This window comes from Silene latifolia, chromosome Y (genome assembly GCF_048544455.1).
Source record: "Silene latifolia isolate original U9 population chromosome Y, ASM4854445v1, whole genome shotgun sequence".
Lineage (NCBI taxonomy): Eukaryota > Viridiplantae > Streptophyta > Magnoliopsida > Caryophyllales > Caryophyllaceae > Silene > Silene latifolia.
The window spans coordinates 206,162,926-206,177,555 of NC_133538.1; the positions used below are offsets into that span (position 1 = coordinate 206,162,926).

General features: G+C 35.3%; 1 non-coding gene across 1 annotated transcript; it reads right to left on the reverse strand.

Moving 5' to 3' along the window:
• Window positions 1-10,544: 10,544 nt before the first annotated feature.
• On the reverse strand, window positions 10,545-10,651 carry LOC141635406 (small nucleolar RNA R71). The gene has a single exon (XR_012540099.1). It is a non-coding gene; the product is annotated as a small nucleolar RNA R71 (small nucleolar RNA).
• Between the last annotated feature and the right edge of the window lie 3,979 nt (window positions 10,652-14,630).

Here is a 14,630-nt window from a genome sequence, read left to right on the forward strand (position 1 = left end):
TGTATTACAAAACTTTCTGAGTACGTGTCGAGATCTAATCAAGACATAGGCCCTCTAGCCTTAGAATAACTCCCACTGTTTTCACAGTGTGTGGGACTCATCCTTCTTGCACATCTAATGATTGCAAGTGTACTCAATTTCCGTTATAAATATTTCTCATTGTTCTTTATTGCCTAGAACGATTCTAGAAAATCTATTTCTTAAATAACATAGGCACAATGGTATCTTTAACCATCCTAATGTGTTTTGATTATGGTTTTGTCGGAAACCATGCGCAATCTCAATTGTCAATTGTCACTTGTGTAACACCCTTACACAAAATTGCATCAAAAACACTTTGCATTACATCCTTAATGCTTCTGCAAACACTTAAGGGTAATCTTTATGGCTTACTTGGTAACTATTACTTAAATTTGATTTGAAACAATTCATCATACTCAAAGTATATGAAGTGTTATACATCATTTCCTATTTAATTGATTCGACAGCGGAAGCAAATGGAATCAATCAAATGTGTTCAACTTGATTGAACTAGTCATGAATCTTATCAACATAAGACTTCTTATTTGACGCTAATATTATGTGGATTTATCTCCACAAATCCGGATATTAAAATGTATTATAATACTCCAAAAGTCTTAAATCATTCCCAATGATCAATATGTCATCCACATATAAGACTAATTAAAATTTCCGTAACTCCCACTAAACCTCATGTATAAACACAACTTCGAGAAAAGTTTTATTAACATGATCAAGACAGTGATTCAAACTCATTGATGTCCTACTTAAGACCCTCTCTTAAGTTGCACATTATCTCAGGATTGCAAGAATCTACATAACTCAAGACATGTATTGAATACATTCCTTCTAATTGAAGAAGTGGGTTTTAGATTCACTTGCTATATGTATATCATCATAATGAAACTTAATCCCTAAGAAGATCCAAATAGACTTAACCATTTCAACTAGTGCAAAAACCTTTGCTACCAATCAAGCTTTGAAATCTCTCTTTATTAGTGCAAAACCCTTTGTCACTAATCAAGCCTTTTATTTTGGATTTTCATGGTTCTAAGCCTTGTATTGAGTTGTGACTTAAACATTCTCATGTAAGTCATATGTTCATTACTTTCCAGAAGTAATTAACTTGAATCAAACAATTTCTTTGTAAGTTGTTAGCTCTTTACTTTCTTAAAAGTAACATGAATTCATCATCTTCAACAAGTGATGACTTTAACCTCCTAGGTTTTGAAGAAACAACGTCTAACACAAAACGTACAAAACGTCTCATGTAGCCAAGAAAGACCAGTTTCTCGCGACATAACATTCTTTTGTGGCTCTTGAATAATTTCTCCCACTCCGTCTTCAAGAAATAAACATGTATTCTAGAAAGACAACTTCACAAGCCGCACACTCGTTGTACTCGTGATTATAGTAAGGAAAAATGAGCATTTGTTTTTTTGTGAAAACTTACAAACATGGTAGCCTACCATTTCATATCTCATATGATTCGTTTTAGATTTAGTGGAAAAATAATTTAGACAAAATGATAAAATCCCCAAAAGGATCAAGTAACTCAAAGTAACTTGATCGAAGTCCAAACCATATCGAATAGCGTTTGATTTCTTTATCCAACTACACATTATCCCATAATGTGTGCTAAGAGAGATTAATTTGTGATACTATATCACATTTCATTTGGCTTGCATCAAGGTCTTCACTTGATAATCCCATCACGACTAAATCGTGATTCCTTGAACTCTTTGAACTTCTTCAAAGATTTCTCTATTTACCTCATTAAGTGAACACATTAGCGTCAACTTAAATCGTTGGTAAAAGAAAATTATCAACCTATTTTGGATCAATGATTTACAATCTCGATCTCCTTTTCAACGAAAAGACACGAGACATCTTGCTTTGAATTAAAGATACGCATATACCATAAGATCTAATGGTTTCAATAGTACTCGAAAACTCTTTGCGTTCATCATTCCAGAATTTAAGGTTCAATCTTGGGTTACCAATTTGAGTCTTGCATCATCTACATGATATATCATTCTAGTTTGGTTTAGAATATAATCACCTTGATAACGGGCTAGCCATACATCAAATCATGGTGTATAGGGTCACAAAAGTGAAACCTCTTTTGTATCTTAACAAGTTTATATTCTTATTTAGAGTTTATGTACTTAATAGTCATAATTAAGTACAACTATAAACCCAAAAACTAGATTGAGTACACAATAACTCTATCTCTCGACATTATTTGATGCTAGTCGTCATATTATAATCATCTTATGTATCAAGTACAATGATGAAAACCACCACTGGTTTCTAATATTGACGAAGTAGTACTAACAAAATTTATGTCAATCAAATATATAAAGAACTAAGTCTTATTAGATGTCCCACAACTAACTTGTTTATTCTTTAACAACTTGGGGTAGCTTCTTTTCTAGTGTCCAACATTTAAGACAATGGAAACTTTATTGGTCGGGATTGATAGGTTTAGTATTGTTATTCTTAATAACGTTACTTTTAACATTACCTTGTATCAATTCCATTCTAATTTTACTTCTTTAAAACCTTATCCTTTTGTTAACGGTTTAAGAGAATGCTCCCACTCATTTCAATGAGTCTTTGCTTTGAGAAGCAAAATTATATTCATGAAGACTACTCTTCATTCGTTTGTTTAGTCTTAAATCTTTCATTGAAGTGGTTGCGGTATTTTGGTCTATTACGATTTCCTACAAATCTAATTACCAAAACAATTTATCGCTTCATGGTACTTAATTTAATTAAGTATATGAAAAACAATCCATTGTAAGTAGATGTGTTAGTCAAGAATCAAAAACCTGTTTGATAATGAATAACTTTTATCTATACTCTTCAAGAGAGATCCTTAGCAATGGTTCATATGAGGTTTTTAGAAGAAAATTCATATTTGTCTTTAGTTACGATGTTTTAATGGAGATTTGAATTAAAATCGAAATGATATCGTATATGAATTGTGGTAAAGAAATAGAACAATATAATAACAGAATAGTGAAAACAAAACATTTATCATTATAATAATACTTGTAAATAACAAGTAAAGCATTTACATAGTGACCTCTACCCAGCTATGATAAATGATTCCAAGATCCAAATTTATATTAACTTGGGGCACGGTGTGCCGAAATACCCTTTATTAATATAACTCGGTGGATTAACTCTTTAATCGATTCTACTTTTAGAACTCTTGGTCGATAAAATTACATTAATATTTATCTTTAGCTCGAAACACATCCGGAAATCGTCGTGAATACTTTCGTTGAGTTCAACCCAAATTTCGAATAAATGTGTCCATGATCCAAACTCATATCAACTTAGGGCACGGTGTGCCGAAATACCCTTCATTAACATAAATTCGGTGGATAGACATTTATCACCCACTTCCCCTACGTAACAAGGTTTGTACCCCGGTGTGGCCGAGTGCACTCCCTCAAGAAATAGGTTTTCATGGTTTCTACTTTTTGGTAAGGCTAAGTCTCAATTGTTTATTTAGCGAGAGGTCATGTCAATTTATTATCTATCACGTTTTAAGTGAATTAAAGCGGTGAACTACGATAATTGTAATTGACACGGTCGATAAACTCGATAAAATGATAATGCATGTTTTAGTTATGGCGATTTAGCGATGCATGCAACATATAAATAAAATGCAAAGCATAAATAAAATCCTAGTATGGCCTTCCTAAAATAGAAAATCTAATTAACTATTACATATTCGGAAACCAACTCCATTGGTCCCTTGAACTTCGTTTTTGGCACGCATCTCGAGGTAACACCGTCTTTATGTATCGTCTTCCTTGAGTGACACCGTCTTCAAGGAACTCCGAAATAAATAAATTACATAACAAATTACATAATTTCCTATATTTTTAATTAAAATAAAATAATTCTATTAAATTACAAAACGGTGATACGAGATCACAATAAATTACAACCGAATCGATATTCCCATACATTTCGGGTAATACCAATTAAAAACTAAGGCCATATTAAGTAAAATTACATAATTTAAAAAATTACATAAAATTAAATTATGTCAATCATAAATAAAATGCAGCATTATAATATGTATGAACCTGCCCAATTTTATGCTAAATCGCCTTTAAGGAGCCAATATCGTATATTAATTGGTTTTTACGGATTTGCGTGATTCAACCTTTTAAAATCACAATAAATTACATCAAATCATATTTATGCTCAAGTTAATTACCCTAACCAACTTAGGACTCAAAATTAGTCTCCACTAACATTTGACAATAATTATCGTATATTTCTTAAAATTTGTTCATTAATGGACTCAAAATTACAATAAAAAGCCATAAACTCAAATAAATCACAAAAATTTCAAATAAATTTGAAATTTGAAATTTAAACACATGAACATTCTTGAAAAATACCATGACACTCATAATGTCCAAAAACTTAGGTTAAAATTTTGAAAATTTATCGGGAAAAACAATGTTGCGGTTTATCGGATTTATCAAATATAATCATAAAAATATGAGAAAAATTATATTTATCAACTTTTAAATTTTAGATCTGAAATAGGTAATAAAATGCAATATGTGACGTTTTTCCTTAGTAATGAAGTATGTTTTAAGAATTATTCACTAATTAAAGTCACTATTTATGCTATTTTTAATCAAAAATTCATAAATCATGCATAAACACTTCATAATAGCCTATTATTTTACACACATCTTGTAAAATTGCATGTGACAACATACTAAATTTATATGACCAGATTCAAAATTTATCTCATATTAACCTATTTTCATTTAAATTCGATTTTTATCATGAAAAATCCATATTTCGAGCATAAAAACTCCAAAAATTATGAAAATTTACAGGTCATCTAAAAATAATATATGTGAAAACATATAAAAAAACCCCTGTAAAATTCGAAGCTTAGCTAATTTTAGTCCGAAAATGACATTTTTATCATAAAATCACATTTTTAATGCCATTATTATATAAAATGAACAATAAAAATCCATAAATTAACCAAAATATCCTAAATACATTTTAGGATCAGAAACTTTAACATGCAAAATTGATTTCGTGATATATCATAATAAACACAAATTTATAAGTTTTATATGTTAATCGTATAACTCGGAAAAACTATAACCGATTTGCATGCAAACAACCTAAGGCTCATGATACCGCTTGTTAGACATCTATATCTCATTAATTAACATATTCATATATGTGATGATATAATTTAGTCATAAAATTAAATACAAATCTTATGCATGCAAACTAAAATAGATAAGTAAAGAAATCGTTTTCCTTACTATAAATTTTGGATTAAAAGGGCACCAACAAGATCTCCTTCTTATTAGTTCTTGAGCATTCCAAATAATGGATGAACAAAGATTCAAGTATAGAATCTCTCCCAAAAGTGAATACCCAAGGAAACCTCTCAATAACAAATATTATTATGATCTAGTAATAATAAAAGTCTAACTTAAAAATGACACAAAATATTAATTTGTCTCTCTACTATTTCGGTGGAGAGGAGGAATTATTTGGAGTTTATTTCTCTAGAATTTACACAAATTGTAGAGAGCATGCATTTTTCTTACACTAGAAAAATTATGATAAGAGTGAATGAATAATTGTAGAGGAAACACTCTCTATTTTTCATGGTGAAACCGGTTGGAGGGAGTATAAGTGCCCAAATGCATGGGCAAGATTTTCTACCCAAGAAAATGATAGGCATGCAAGGCTAGTAGTTAGCTTTTATGATTGTGTTTTCCACTTAAAACAATTTACACAATTTTTCCACTAACTCCCTTCAATATTTCGGTACATGTCTATAAAATGGGAGGTCCATTTTATTTTGTCATTTGTCAATTTTGTCACATGTAACATGTTACAAGACATGTCATAATGTAATGTATTTTTAACATATTAAAAATCAACATACTCATAAAATACGTCATTTACAAAATCGACTAGCAATTCGTAATTACTTGTACCAAAATGGTTTGTCAATTTTAAATCACAACATCTTGTATTTATAATAAATCATTCATTCAATCTCAAATCAATATCAATTGTTTCGTAAATATTAATTTTATCCAAGTAATAAAACAATTCGATTACTTAGACCGTATCTAATTTAATCGAATTACAATAAGACACGTTAACTTTACTCACAAAATCATCCGTCAATTTTAAGCAATTTAATTAACCCGTATCGGCATACGATTAATTAAATAATCAATTAAGAGTATTTCCCTATAGGTATGACCTAAGGGTATCAACTGATCACCACCATCGCACGACAGTAATGTCAAACTCTAGTCAGCCAATCATTACTGATATGTGTGGACCAGTTGACTGTAAAATATTTACATCCCACATGTATTCTTAAAATGAGACTTAAACAAGTGATCATCATGATCGACAGTTGTGATCGCATTATTGTCGGAGGACACATATTCCAACAGTTTACTGGGAGCTAAAGTGAGTTTCTTATTCTAAAATATGTGCTTGACATATTATTGACTAGAAATGTAGCTAAGGTGATATTTCTTAGTCTAAAATATGTGTTTGACATATTAGTGACTAGAAATATTCTCGGGTGAATACTTGAGAGTAGTATGGCGCATATTAAATATCCGGATCTAATGAGATAGATCTCTATGGATATTAGCATTATAGTCAAGAGACTTATGTGATAAGATTCTTGACTCGTTCAAGTTGTTGAACAATTAATATGATCTCTTGTGCTTCCGCTGCAGGATCTATTAAATATGCTAAAAACTTCTCTCGTCGAGACTTATCATGTTGAGAATATGAGAAGTCATTACCACTCATTTCCTAGTGAGTGTCACTAGATGATTATCATGAGGATTCTCGAGTACTTGACAAGCACTGAGAATTTACTCTTGTAGTTTGGAGGAATCTATAAATTTTGTGTAAAAGGATTACACGGAAACATTCTTATGCTTATAAGATGTTATGGGTCTCGTTAAGGAATGGTTAGCATGTAAGAGTGCTATGTGCATAAAGAATAATATGTATAAGAAGTTATACATATGTGTATAAGAAGTTATAATGTATAAAGCAAACATGTATGAGGAGTCATACATAAAAATGTCATATGAAGGATGTGTATGTATGAGTGTTATACGTACAAATCATGAACGAAAGCTAAGTACATTACAACATCCGATGTTGTAAGAGAGATAGTTGATAACCGGAATTTAATGGGACTATAGTAGTTCTGTTAGGTGAATATCGTATCCCAAGAGAGTGTGAAAACAGCGCGAGTGTTTGACTGGCTTTAGAACCAGAGTCTAAAAACTTGTTTAGACGTGTACTTAGAAATGCTCTATGTGATGAAAAGATTGCATAGAACAAAGGAAATTAGCAATTGAAATTAGATTGATGAAACTGTTGCCTATCCTCTAACCAAAGCCGTTGGCATAAGGTAGACATGATGGTTATGTCATCTCAATGCGATTGAGCAGTATACCTTAATTGCTGAAGAACGTTATGTAAATATTAGATAGAGTATTGATATTTACATAAGTGTTGATCGCATTCATTGTTTGAGTCTCTTAAGAACTCATTTATTCAGATTGACTGAAAACATTGAATACCTTGTTTATCTGAATAATTTGTGGAGACAATGTAGAACAATATTCAAGTGAATAAGATGAACATTGTATTTTGTCCCTAGTCACTTTATGAGGTGATGTCTCGGAGTGACTAGATTGTAAGTCGATTGATGGTTGTTCAACACCATAAGGTCATACGTGATGACTAGTCGGGTATATATACAGAGTGTGTGACACTTTGTCGGACAGTGACCATTTAGAGAGTCCCTAAGTTCTATTATAGACGCCTGGTCGTGGCAGGGATCTCTAAGATGTTCCTATGAGTCGATTCTTTTGACTGGAGACTATTATCTGAGCAAGTGCAGTTTCCGAGTGACTTTGGTCTTTGTCCTAGGTCGTGCCGTGAAAGGAGGCCAAAAGGGCATTTACTAGGTCATGGTGATCTGTATTGTGCAATAGGATAGATAGGGCATACCGGAATTGTCCACCTACGTTGGGTAACTATATCTCAAGGCCACTCGAGGAGTTAATGACTACAAATGCGTGGCCACACTCGGAAATAATCTGTGAGAGATTTTTCCGGTCAGGTAGTCATACTCCCGATCGAGAAAACCACTTGCGATATGTTCATGTGCAAGTGCGACCTGAAAGACACCTTGCATTGAGTGGGAGATTAAAACGGACAAGAGAATTGGTAGCACACACCTTGTGTCGGACAAGTGAGAGATTGTTGGAGTTAGTGTCCTCCACAATAGTGCGTTTAAATAATAAATCTCATTAAAGGAATATCATCAAATATTTAATTATTTGATTCTCGTCAGTTGATTAACGTAAATCGATAACGGTTGGCTGACTAGAATTTGACGTTATTGTCGTGAGACGGCGGTGATAAACTGACCCCTTTCGGTCACACCTAAAGGAACGAACCCCAATAGACAACTAATTAATTGTATGAGATACAATTTATTTAGTCCCTTGATTTGTAGACTAAAAGGTTAGTCGATTATTTTAGAGAAATTTCGAGTTGCGAACTCTAGGCACGGCAGTTATTATTTAATTATGCGATAATTGAATAATAAATTTTGGGAGATGGGTTTTAGTTAATTAATTGTTAATTCACTAAAATTGTACTAATTGATTAATGTGATTAATATTAGTACGTAAATAATAAATGTAGTGGTACACGTATATTTACGGAGTGATTTGGTGGAAATTAATTATGGAAGTATTTAAACATGAAACGATGTTTAAAATAAAATTACACGTATTGTGCGACAAATATAAGAACCGACATGGACCCGTAAATGGACAAATGGACCGTCTAAATGAAGTTAGTGGATGAACATAATCATTTAACCTTACTTTATATTCTTCCATAAGTTATCTTTTGTCATATGATCATTGTGCATGCCATAATGTTTTTAGACAAAAATTAAAATAAGTCCACTCCTACACTCTACCCTCCCACCCGGTTTTCCTCCTTATACACTCCAAATGTTTGCTCATTTTTACACTACTTCACTTGAACATTTGCATGTGTATATCTATCTTCTCTCTAAAATAATACCCATCATTTTACTAAGTTGTTAGTAAACTAAAAATAATAACTAAGATTGTTAGTATTATTTACATATTATCAAGGGTTTATTTTACAAGTATCTAGTTAGTATTTGTAAGATAAATTTTTGGGTGTAGTTCTTGGGTGCAACTTGAAGGAGACATTCTTTTTGAAGGTTTTTCAAGGAGGATCATCCATATCTTTTTAGCTCAAGAACAAACTAGAAAGGTGATCTAGTTTGTGCCCATATTACCATAATAATCTATGTAAGGAAATTGTTTTTCCTTAACTTTCATTTTTATGCTTTTATATTTGCTTGCATGTTACATAGATTACAAAAATAATAAATTATGAGATAATTTATTTTTTATTAGAGAGTCTAATATAGATCTATGATCTTTCATCCTAGCCTTAGGATTTGTTAACAATGCGAAGAACACGAACTTCGTAACTTCTCTTTTTCTCAAAAAGGTTTTTAGAAAGATTAAAAGTGATTAAGAATAGTGACGGCCACCCTTTTATATTAACTTCACAACATTAACAAAACCCGGCTAATCAACTCGTAAAACACACTTACTCGATCGAGTAAGTGACTTACTCGATCGTGTGGCCCTTACTCGATCGAGTCCCAACTTACTCGATGGAGTACGCTACAGGCAGCCTACTGTTTTGCGCGGAAAACTACTTACTCGACAGAGTAAGCCCCACTCGATAGAGTACCCATAGACACATAAAACCGTAGTATTACAAATCCTTTGTTTAGCGATCCGAAAGCGGAAAAGCACTTTCGAGCTTTACGGAGTAGGACTTTATCAAGGGTTCGGATTACCTCTCAAACTTCCTCAAACCGAGCAACAACAATCACCCAAACACACCTAGAAACCACTAATCAAGAATAAACAACCATCACCATTGATCCATTCATCAAAAATCCTTTCCACAATCTCCAAATACCAAACGCACCACCTCAAACACCTCTTATAAATCCACAAATGGTCGCCTTAAGAGATTATAACCGACCAAACCACGATGACACTTCTGCTCCAATCAACTTTGGCACCCTTGCCCTGAACAATTTTGAAATTCATCCCGCCCAAGTTGGCCTTATTGAGAAGGATAGCTTTTGTGGGCACATTGGTGAAGATGCGCATGCCTATTTAAGAAAGTTCAAATGCAAGGTTGCAATGATGAAGCGCAATGGAGTACCAGAAGATACTTTGAGATTGATGTTGTTCCCATTCTCCCTAAGGGACAAAGCGGATCATTGGTTAAATGTTCATGCACCGAAGAAATTTACTACATGGGACGCCTTAACCCAGGCTTTCCTAGCGAAGTATTACCCATCCTCCAAGACGGCCATGCTTCGGAATGAGATAACTACCTTTCAACAAGAAGATGGAGAGTCTCTAGGGGAAGCATGGGACAGGTTTCAAGAGCTTCTTGCATATTGTCCACATCGTGGGATCCCGACTTAGTACATTACCCAAACTTTCTTTTAAACAATTCTACCAACGACCAAAGAGATGGTAAATGCCTTCGCGGGGGAAGGATTTGATCATCTAGGAGATGGAGAGGGTTCGACCCTTATCAAAATAATGGTTGACTCGGAGTCTAACTATGGTCCAAGAGGTAACATGTTGAGAAGAAATAACCGTTATCCATAAGAGAACTCTTCTAGCTCAAATGCCGAAACCAATGCTAAACTTGATCTTCTCACCAGAAAACTTGAGCAAAGGTAAAGGAATCAAGTGCACCAAGCTAGTGCCTCCCATGGTCCACCCATGGAAGAGGTCATTCCAAATTCTTCTTATGAATTATGTGGAGGAAACGGACAAACTTTTGATGTGTGTGCCAACAATGCTTATAATGTAGGATATGATGATGATAATGTCCAAGATCTCAACGCTTTTCAAACCTACAACAACAACATAAGGCCACCAAGGCCACCTTACAACAACCCAAAGGTTTACAACCCGAACTCGAATTACTATCATCTTGAAGAATCAGCCCAATTTTAGATAAAAATTACCAATGTCCAAAACCAGCAACACCTCCAACCGCAAGTGCAAAACACCAATACACCCAGGTTTTCTCAACCTAGGGGTGGATGCCAAAATCAAAAAAACAATTCCGGCAATCAAAACCGATGGCCAAACACTAACCAAAACCGAAATTTTGGGAACTAATCTCAAGGGTACCAAGATTTTGGGGATAACCAAGGTAGTCAAAGCTTCTACCAAGGTAACCAAGGGAATCAAGATAATCAAGGGTTTGGCCAAGGGTTTCAACAAGGATTTCAAGAGCATGGGTATAGCCAAGGGCCTAAGGGAACTTATCAAGGGGGATACAACAACAACAATCAAGGTCCTAATACTTGATTTGACTATGGATTCCCTTTACCTTTGGCTAACCAACCATCCCAAGAGCCAACTATGAAATCTCAACTTAGTGACTTGAACAAAGTGATGAAGAACATGCAAATATCTCACCAACAAGAACTGAACAACTTTAAGAAGGAGATAAAGGCTCGAATGGCATCTCAAGCACTTGCCAACCCTCAAAGACCGGTTCCCTTGTCCAAGGCCAAAGCTCAAAGGATGCCTCTGCAAACCATCAAGCCCATGCGGTTGTCTTGAGGAGTGGGGTTGAACTTGAAGACCCTTACAGAGACCTTGAGACCGAAGTTGATGCGGATCCGAAAAGGAAGAGTGTAGTTATGAATGGTAGTGGGAAAAGCCCACCAATGACTCCTACGGCAAGAGTAAGCGAGCCAAAAAAGGGAAATACTACAAGTGAGGGAACATCAAAAGGAAAAGCTCCTCTAGAGAGCAATGAGAATGTCATGGTTGAAGACCTCCCACTATGAAGAGGAGGTGGGTGAAGAAGCTAGAGAAGAAGTGCTTCTTCAACCTTCTACTAAGGTAACAAGCAAGCCCAATTCTCCCAAGGTATCCTTTAATTCTCAACTTGTCACTAGCATTCGGTATCCCATAAGAGCTTTAAAGTCAAGAGAAAACTTCAAGTATGCAAAATTTTGTGAAATGTTGGAAAAAATTGCAGTGACCCTACCCTTTACTGAAGTGATAATGAATATGCCAACCTATTCAAAATTTTTAAAAGATATCTTGACTAAGAAAAGGACCTTGGGTGACCAACAAATGATGGCTATGGAAGAAGAGTGTAGTGCTCTACTTCTAAACATAATGCCACATAAACTTGGTGACCCGAGGAGCTTCTCCATACCTTGTGTGGTTGGTGGTGTTCCAATATCAAAAGCTTTGTGTGATTTATGGGCAAGTGTAAGTGTCCTTCCATAGAAAGTTGCCAAGAAAATTGGTACTTGTGATTTAATTTCGATAAACATGACTCTCCAATTGGCGGATAGATCTGTCAAGCGCCCCTTGAGGGTGCTTGAGGATGTAGCCGTCAAGGTTGGAAAGTATTTTATTCCCGCCGACTTTGTTGTCCTCGACATTCCAGGGGATAGCCACACCCCATCTTCCCAGGTAGGCCATTCTTGGTTATCGGAGGAGTGTTGATTTTTGTAAGAGATGAGCGGCTAAATTTTAGAATCGAGGGTGACAAAGTTGAATTTAACCTTCCTAATATTTTGAAAGGACCAAAGTTTAACCAAACATGCACGCTTGAAGTCATTAAGGAAGTGGTTAAGAAAGTGGTAAGGCAAGAGTCGAAGATGGAGGAAGTGTTTCAAATTTCCCTTCGTGATGAAGAAATGAAGGAAGACTATGAGGTTGATGCCGAGCTCTTGAAAAAGTTGAGGGATTGGTCCCTCCAAAGGTAAAACTCAAAACCCTACCTCCCTCTCTTAAGTATGCCTTTTTAGGTTAGGGAGAGACTTACCTGGTGATAATCAATGCTAATCTTAGTGAGGTCCAAGAACAAAAACATTTGATGGTTCTTAATGCTCACAAGTCCTCTTTGGGATATAGCATTGAGGATATCAAGGGGCTAAGTCCTAATTTGTGTATGCATCGAATAAACCTTGAGGAGGGGAGTCGGCCATCGGTTGAGGGTTAACGAAGGTTGAACCCCAAAATGACTGAGGTAGTTAAGAATGAAGTCTTCAAACTACTAGAAGCGGCGATCATCTATGAAATAACCGATAGTAATTGGTGAGCCTCGTTCATATGGTTCCCAAAAATGGAGGAGTGACCATGGTAGAGCAAGCGGACGAAACTTAAGTACGAACACGCCCAGTCACCGGGTGGAGTATGTGTATCGATTATCAAAAGCTAAACTCCGCGACCCGTAAAGACCATTTTCCCATCCCTTTTATTGAGCAAATACTTGAAAGGTTGTCGGGACACGCGTACTATTGTTTTTTTGATGAATATTCGGGGTTTTTCCAAATACCAATACACCCGGAAGACCAAGAAAAAATAACTTTCACGTATCCCATTGGTGTATTTGCGTAGTGTAGGATGCCATTCGGGTTGTGTAATGCACCCGACACTTTTTAAAGGTGCATGATGGCGATCTTTGTGGATTTTCTTGAGAAATACATGGAAGTCTTCATGGATGACTTTAGCGTCCATGGAGACTCATTTTTTCGTGGATTGGTTAATCTTTCAAATGTCTTAAGACGGTGAGAGGAGAACAACTTTGTTCTCAATCGGGAAAAATTCCACTTTATGGTGGAAGAGGGAGTTGTACTTGGCCACATCGTCTCTAAGAGGGGGATTGAAGTTGATGGTGCTAAGCTATCGGTTATAGAAAACTTGTCACCTCCTACAAATGTGAAGGGGGTGAGGAGCTTTCTATGACATGCCGGCTTTTATAGGCGATTTATAAAAGATTTCTCCAAAATCGCAAAACCATTGACTTCACTCCTTCTCAAAGACGCCCCCTTTGTATTTGATGTTGTTTGCCTTGAGTCTGTCCACAGGTTAAAGCTTTTTCTCACCACGACCCCAATCATCCGGGCTCTGGATTGGAGTCTCCCATTTGAAGAGATGTGTGATGCATCAGATTATGCCGTGGGAGCGGTACTTGGTCAAGTAGTTGACAAGAAACATCACGTCATCTACTATTCTAGCATGAATTTGGACCAAGCTCAATGTAATTATTCAACAATGAATAAATAGATGCTAGATATCGTTCATGCCATTGAGATGTTCCAGCAATATCTTGTGGGGTCCAAGGTGGTGATTTACAGCGAAAACACCGCCTTGAGACAACTAATGGTGAAGAAAGATGCCAAGCCTAGACTATTGAGATGGGTCCTATTGCTTCAAAAAATCGTTCATGAAATAAGGGACAGAGCTAGGGCCGAAAATGTGGTGGCCGATAACTTGTCAAGGCTTACGGTGGAGGATCATGGCATAATGGATAAAAGTGGACTGATAGGTGAATGGTTGAGGGAAGATGCCCTAATGGAGGTGAGTGTCATAGTGCCATGGTTTGCGAACTTGTCACACTACTTG